The following is an 8,657-nucleotide window of genomic DNA, read 5'->3' on the forward strand; positions in this document are numbered from 1 at the left end:
TCAAATTGGTGGCTAATTTGGAGACAGAGTCTTGGGTGATCTGCCATATTGGGGGAGTGGTGAGAAGGAAGTAAAACAGGAGTTGTCTGAGGAAAGAATGAGACTTAAGGCTAAGATGACACAAGGCTGGGAAACCTTTGTGCCCCAAGCACCAAGCACTGATAGAAAAAGCATTTTTTTATATAATAAAAAGATACAGTCAAGGATATTTCCATTTCATTTGGTATTTTTGAATGCACACTTTGCCAACACTGGCTCAATAGATTTTTTTTTTAATTAATTTTAACTAGGACAAAAAAAACAAGATATATTCTTATGTAGAAGAAAGGGTCAACAGAAACTTACAATAATAATGGGGGCAAAACATTCACTGGCTCAGGAATCAAAAGAAATGAAAGCAAAGCAGAGGCATCAACACCTCTTCTGTCAGGCACCAAGTTCTGAGCTCTCAGCATTGAGGGATACTTACTACAAGAAGGCAAGTCAACTATTTAGTTGGCATTCACTGGAATGATCACATCCACTTTGGAAGTACTGAAATATTTCTGTACTACTTAGTAAATAGCCTCTATTCCAACACCTCCCAAAAGGGTGTTGTTTTAAGCACCAAACTAATTAAAAGAATAAATCTACTCGTACAAATTCTTAAGTCGTCATCATCTCACCTCTGAAACTTCTTTCTCATTTTACTACATTCTTTCGTGCTTCCTGGTATAACCTAACTCTCTGGTTTCCTTCCAAAAAATCACTGGCACAGCCTCTCCAACTTCATTAGAAACGACATTATTCATCACTTTTAGGTCACTGGGGATCCTCGCCCATAATCTGTCCCTATTGCCACTTCACTTGGAAACTGATGGCCCTTCCTTAAGAAAAAGTGATCAGATTCTTAGACATCAGAAATAAAGACTACCAATCTATTTTACCCTAAAGAAGTAATATTCAGATATACAGTCAATGAAAGCTTCACAAGACTGATAATTCAATTGCAAACACTCAATATAATAAGCTACTCATTAAAGATAAGGGACTAAAAATAAAATATAACAAAGTGTGTGTGGAACATTACTCTGAATTTTTTACTGAATAATAAAATTATCTCAAGAGAAAAATGTGGTTATTTTTCTATATGAGATCTATAAGCACATGCCTCCAAGTGATAATTAATATAGAAGTCTTTGTGGTCAGAAACTAGGACTAAAATACACATTAAATGATTCTGGGGGTGCTCTCCCCAAACAAAACCTGAGCCAAAGAGCATCAATTTGGGCTCCTCATATACCAATGATCCTTGGGAGGTTTGGGAAATCCAAAGTCACTGGTAACCTGACCCACAAAAAGAGCACTGGGTATTTCTGTTTGCAGTAAACGAGTATTTATAAATACACTACATATCACAGAAATACTCCAGCTACCTAGAGAAAGGGTATGCATACCAAAGAGGAGAAAAATAAAACAAAATGCATTTCTATATAAATAACTTTGCCTTAATAGCAATACCAAGGGCCAGTAGCTTTCCAACTAAGGTTTCAGATATCAGAGGAGGCCATCTACACCTGGCAGAAAAATAAGTCTTCAGGATATTCAAAAGGTCTATGTCGTGTTTTAAGAATACATGGTGGGAGAGAAAAAATTTTCCCCTGGACCTTCAGGTGCAGTTGGGCTGCCAGCAAGTCAGAGTAATGAGCAGCTGGTCCCCACACGCGCTCGGCTCTCTGTTCACTGGGCAGGCATTTATCAGGGTGTAAATTATTTACAGTGCTCTCCAAATGCTTTGAAAAGTTACTGCGTTTTCTTAACAATAAAATAAAAAAAAGAAATCCTGAAACAATTATTACATGAACTAGGGGCTTAGGAAAAGTATATATATTCTAAGTAGCAAAGGTTGCCTTGATTGGAAAACCCACACACAAGTGCATGTGGCATGAAGGCTTGCCAACACCAAATGAAACATGTGATTCTAATTCCTCAGTCCTCTCTTGTCACTTGAGACTAAGGACGGCAAATAGCAATTATAAATGGAAGTGCTGAAAACAGACAATGGTTTAAGGCCTCATCATTTTAACATCTCTTCACTGAGTGATAACAGATACCCAAAAAAATGCATAATCAGATAATCACTTTGCACTGATTGACTCCATCTTTTAAAGACTCTCAAGAATATTAAAAACTTTAAAAGAGCAAAAACACAGCAATTTTTTAAATTAACATATCATGTATTATTTGCCCCAGGGGTACAGGTCTGTGAATTATCAGGTTTGCACATTTCACAGCACCCACCATAGCGCATACCCTCCCCAGGATCCATAACCCAGCCACCCTATCCCTACCCACCCTCCACCCCGTTTGTTTTGTGATATTAAAAATCTCTTATGAAAAATGCGGCAATTTTAACTGTTTACTGAAACTCAGTTGTAAGAGAACAGTACAGCGACACTGAAGTTCTGTTCCAGAAATGCCAGGAAAGAGAAAAGGAAACCAATTAACTGTATTAAGCAGTGTCAGAATGTGACACTGTGTCAGAACGTCACTTCCACAGCAAGGGACAGAATACCTGATCATTGGAAACTTAAGCGATAGAGTTACCCCAGTTCTTTAGGTAACAAAAAGTCTGAAGTAGCAGTTCTAGGACCGGTTCAATAGCACAAATATGTCAGATCACTGGGTCCGAGAGATTAACTTGCTCACCCTTCTCCTCGCAGCCTTCAAGGTGCTGACTCCCAGCTCCAAGCAGTACATCCCATGGAAAGCTGAGGTGTAAGTGGGATCCCTAAAGAAGCACAAGACGGGGAATGTGCTTCAGTTGAGGGCGCCCAAAAAAACAGAGTTGCAGAAAACTCTCGCCTACACCAGAGTCTCACGCTGACGAAAAAGCGGGCTCCTTAAACCGTCCCCCCGCGGATTCCCCTTGACTTCTCATTGGTTAAAAGTAACCCACATGCTCACACTTAGGCCAATCAATGGCCAAGGGGACGTGATTGCCACGTTGGATTAGACAAACCAGCTTCACGTGGGGTTCGCTTAGTTGCAGCCTGACTAGAATCCGGATGCTGGTAACAGAAGAGAGGATGTTGGTGGGCGACAGCGTGTGCCAGGACCATGCTTTTTATACTACAGGTCGAAACATTTGGCTCCACTGGACGTTTCAAGAAAAGTAGTTTCTCTGCAAAGTTTCAACTTCACAGTCCGGTTGCCTGCTGACCTCCATGCTGACATAATAAAGCACCACGAGATAGATGCCTGTGTACATCCCAGGTGTTTATATCCCAGTCACGTGAAACTCGGTAGCTTCGAGTCAGCCGGCTGCCCTCCCCTACGTGAGATTAAGCAATTACTGCAGACTTTAGAACACAGAGTTCCGGAGAAAAACACAGCTAACCAGAACAAATGCATGTTACTACTTCTACTTCTGAGCCGTTTCCCAGTTTAAGTGCAACCCGTTGCTATAATCTGATCAAGAGGTATCAAAGGTGAGGCCGGCTGCGGCGAAGAATTTCCAGGCTGACGAGTTAAACACCGATTGTTCCCCGAAATGGAACAGCCAGTCTAGATTATATCAAAGAACTAATAAACATCATTCCCTGGAACTCGAAACTGAACCAGAAATAACTCGGCTTGAGATTTAAACAATTTCCCTTTGTTACTGATTTTTTTTTTTTTTTCAAACTTGACTGGAATGGTCCGCTGCAAACCCTATGATGAGAACACAGTGGTATTACAGCCAGTCGCTCCTGCAGTTGTAAATCAGAAATTCTAAGCACAATTCTGATCCTTCTGTACTGTGAACTAATTCATTCCCAGACACTGACCTAGGGCCAACCATTTCAGGTGCCTAAAAAAAGAGATAAATGAAAAAGTTCCTTACAGCCTATTAAGGACACAGATGTGAACAATTATAAGGTGATGTGCAGGAAAGAAACAATCTGAAAAAAAGGGAGCAGAACCCACAATGCTGTGTACTTTAGATAGGCTTTGGAGGCTGACAGGAAGGTGTTTCAGATCCAGACTGGACCACTTATATGCTGTGTGACGGTGCGTGCATAGCTTTCTCTCTCTAAAATTCTGGAAAATGTGATATTACTACGTAACAGGAAGGTTTTAAGAACAAAATGAGATGGCAAATGTGAAGTGTCTGGAACAATGCCCCACACATCTGTCTATTTTCATTTTGCTCCTCTTTCAACTTGCTCCCTTCAGCCAACCTCCTCCACCCCACCCCCCTAACCCCCTCCCACCCAGCCAGAAGAGAGTAGGTCAGACTGTCCTGGAGGGTAGGAAGCTCCAGGTTTAGGCAAGGTGGACCAGGGCTCAACTGCCCTGTTTAAAATTTTTTCAAGAAAATTTAAACTGAATTGAAGAGGCAAGACGGAAGGGTTGGGAGCTATCTATGCCTTGCCTTTGAGCTTCTTTCCTACCATCACCAAATTCAGACAGGCATCACCCAGGCTGGGGCCCTACCACAAGCCACACTCCACTAATCAGGAATTAAAAATGTCTCTTTCTCCACTTTCTGAGGTCCCATGCTCTTGTGAAGAGCAGGCAATCTGGCACTCATTCTCAACATGGGGTGGAAATTATTCCCAAGTTGTTTGGATTTTTTTTTTCAACAAACTATTTGGATGTATAATTTACTTAAAATAAAATGTACTCCTTTAAAGCGCACAGAATAATGAAAATCGTTATTATATATGTTACTACCATATTCATCAAACTACAGACTGTGGAACCTTACCACCACCTGTAAGGACCTATTTTATATTTTTATTTTAGCCAGAGGCTTCCATTGATGTTAAACAATAACTTTGTTGTTTAACCCTTAAACTGTCCCTGCTCCCCTTCCCCCAGGAGACTTAAAAACAAGTCCCAGAAACCAGCTCCAGGTGTGAAGGCCAAGAAAAACAAGGCTGTACCCACCTCGGGTCTGGCCCTGACATAAGTACAGCCATCTTGGCAAAGCAAGAGCCGGCACCTTGCACTGTAAGAGTGGGTTAGCATAAGAATGGCTATCCTGGGGGCACCTGGGTGGCTCAGTGGGTTAAAGCCTCTGCCTTCGGCTCACGTCATGATCTCAGAGTCCTGAGATCGAGCCCCACGTCGGGCTCTCTGCTCAGCAGGGAGCCTGCTTCCTCTCTCTCTCTCTCTGCCTGCCTCTCTGCCTACTTGTGATCTCTGTCTGTCAAATAAATAAATAAAATCTTTAAAAAAAAAAAAAAAAGAATGGCTATCCTGAAGGCCGGGAAGCCATTTTACTGAGTGTCCCTAACAGGCTGACACTGTGTATACCACCAGGGCGGTTAGGTGATGGCGCCACAGGGACCAAATGTTGAAGAAAAACAAATACTTAACTTGCAGAGATCACAATCCTGCTAGACCAGAGTCTCCCTTGGTTTGCAAATGTCCTGGTGATTTACAACAAAAAGGCCTTCTTTTCAATGGCTCAGTACCTCGAGGCCAAAGGTCGCCCTCCCCACCATAAAACTGTAGGAGGCTGAGGCAGAAGGAAATGTAATTAAGGTGAAAATTCTTCTAAACCTAAATCTCACTTAACTGCCAGTGTGACACCCGGGTGGCAAAAAGTTAAACAAAGTTAAACTGTCAAAGTGGGGTGCAAGAGATGTATGTAGCTATGAAAAAGTGCCTTGAAAATGCTATATAGGGGCGCCTGGGTGGCTCAGTGGGTTAAAGCCTCTGCCTTCGGCTCAGGTCATGATCTCAGGGTCCTGGGATGGAGCCCCGCATCGAGCTCTCTGCTATGCGGGGAGCCTGCTTCCCTTTCTCTCTCTGCCTGCCTCTCTGCCTACTTGTGATCTCTGTCTGTCAAATAAATAAATAAAATCTTTTTAAAAAAGAAAATGCTGTATAAACCCTTGGCTTTGAGTGCTCGGGGTCCTTGTTGAAACCCGCTGCGCTGGGCTGATACTTGGACCCCAGCTAGCTGGAAATAAACCTTGCTGTGTACTTGCATTATCGAGAGTGTTCTCTGTCTAATTGAGGGGTGGTCGACTCCGTACCCTAACACACCCCCCAAAATTCCCTCATGCTCCTACCAGCTACTGAAGAGCTCACCGCAAACAACCATTGACTGGACTTCTACCTCTATAGATTAATTTTACCTCTTCTGGACTATCATATAAAAGGAAATCATACAGTAGGCATTGCTGTATGCCTGACTCCTTTAATTTAGCATACTGTTTGAATCGTTTGTTATCTATTATCTATTATCGATATTTCACTTATTTTCATTGCTGAGTAGTTTTGCCTTATATGGATATACTATAGTTTTACCAATTTACATGATGAGGGACATGTGGTTGGTTTTCTACTTTTGGAGTTTATGAACAAAAATGCTCTTGCCATTCTTATGCACAATTGTGCATATTCTTATGCATATTATATGGACATACATTTTAATTTTTCTTTCATCAACACCTAAGAGTGAAATTTTATATGAATGTATGTTAACATTTAAAAACCACTTAAATGGCTTTCTAAAGCTGTTCCACTTTACAGCCCTACCAACAGTACATGAAAGTTCCAATTGTTTCACATCCTCACCAACACTTAATATTATAATGTCTTTTTAGTTCAGTGATTCTACCTGATGCCTTACGGTATCTCATTTTAATTTGTATTTCCATAATAATTAAAGATGTTGAGCATCCTTTCATGTACATATTGACCATTCATATCTTCTTTTGTTAAGTATCTCTTCAAACTCTTTGCTCATTTTAAATAAGTTGAAGAAATCACCTTGTTAATTTCTGCCTGAAAGCCTGCCAGAATTTCCACTGACATTGAATTAAATCTATAGATCAATGTAGGGAAAGTTGCCATCTTAATGAGTTATTCAGTCGAAGAATACGGTGTATTTCTCCATTTATTTAGGTCTTCTTTAATTTCTCCCAGCAACGCATGGTAGGTTTGTATATAGGACTTGCATATCTGCTACTGAATTTATCCTTAATTGTGACTGTAAATGGTTTTCTAAATTTTATTTCCCAAATGTTTATTGTTAGGATTACATAAATACAACTGAGTTTTGTATGAATGTGCTAGGTTGAAAACTATATCCCCAAAATCTGTTTCTGCTCAGAACTTCAGAATGTGATCTCATTTGAATATAGGATCTTTGCAGATATGATCCAGTAAGGATCCAACGATAGAATCATTCTGGATTTAGGTAGGTCCATACAATGACAGGTACCCTTATAAGAAGAGGAAAGGACCCAGAAAGACACACACACAGAGAAGCCCATATGAAGATAGAGGCAGAGGCTTGAGTTATGCTCGGGACCACCAGACACTGGAAAACACTGGAAGAGGCGAGTAAAGATTCCTTGCTGAGGCCATCAAGGTAGGTTATTCTATACACAGTTTTCTAGCCATTTATGTGGGCAAGTCTCATATGACTCCTTGTACATTTTGCATCTCATTTGTTTTGGCACATGGGCTGGTTGTCAATTTATTGCTTCTTAGCTCCAGATCTACAAATTTTTTGTTCTGCATTCTTAGAGTAAAGCAAAACCCCATAAGTACCCCTCCTTTGTTAGCTGTCACAATTTTAGGCTTTGTCAGTGGAGAGGGTTAGAGGGACACTGGAAGAAACAGTGCAAAAAGGGGCTCCTTTTCCCAGTTCTGGGGTGATTTTTTTCCCTTCCTCTGGGATGGCAGCACGTGGTATGCAAGACTCCCAGGGGTGCTCACTCTCCAGCCAGTTTCTGTGAGCCTCCAGAGGGCAACTTTCTGCAGACCAGCTTCACCCCTCAATGCCACAAAAAAACTTCTCCACCATCCTGCAATCCATAGTCACACCCTGTCCCATATGTTGGAATCTTTTGTTGTAGGAGGGGACATCTTCCAAACTCTGTTCCTTCCTTGGCTATGCTCCCTTAGTCCTATAGGAGCAACTCCCATATTCCTTAGGGCCTTTTTCTCCTCATTTTAACCATTAACCACTTTTACAAATTAATGTGTTTTTGTATTAAATATTTCTGCTTAGTGGAGTGACATCTTTAAAGTGCTAAAGGAAAAAAAATACTGTCAACACAAAATTGTATATGCAATGAATATAGCTTACAAAATGAAGGAGAAATACTTTTCAAATAAACAAAAACAGCATTTGTTACTAGCAGACCTGCATAATAAGAAAGATTAAAAAATATATTCACATAAAAATAATACCAGAAACTTTGATCTACACAAGGAAATGAAAACCACCAAAAATGGCTTAAATAAAGTTAATAAAAAGTCAAGTTTTAAGTGTTCTCATAGTCTATTGACTGTCTAAAGCAAAAACTGGAAGCAGTGTTTCATGGGATTATAACTTAGGTAAAAGTATAATGTGTAGCAAAACCAGTATGAAAGATGGAAGGGAATGGGAGACATGTTGGAAGATTCCTACATTACACATGAAGTGGTATAATATTATTTGAAGGTAAAGCGAATTAGTTTAAAAAACAATCTCTATGACAAACTTCATAGAGAGAGAAATGAAAACTTTTGTTCACACCAAAGACTGCACATAAATACTTTTTGTAGCTTTATTCGCAATCTTCAAAATATAAGAGCAACTTAAACGCTCCTCACCTGCAGAATGGTTAAACAAACCGGCATGTCCATACCATGGGATACTATTCAACAATAAAGAAAAACAAACT

The sequence above is a fragment of the Enhydra lutris genome, unplaced genomic scaffold (assembly GCF_002288905.1).
Source record: "Enhydra lutris kenyoni isolate GAN:26980312 unplaced genomic scaffold, ASM228890v2 scaffoldscaffold16, whole genome shotgun sequence".
Classification (NCBI taxonomy): domain Eukaryota; kingdom Metazoa; phylum Chordata; class Mammalia; order Carnivora; family Mustelidae; genus Enhydra; species Enhydra lutris.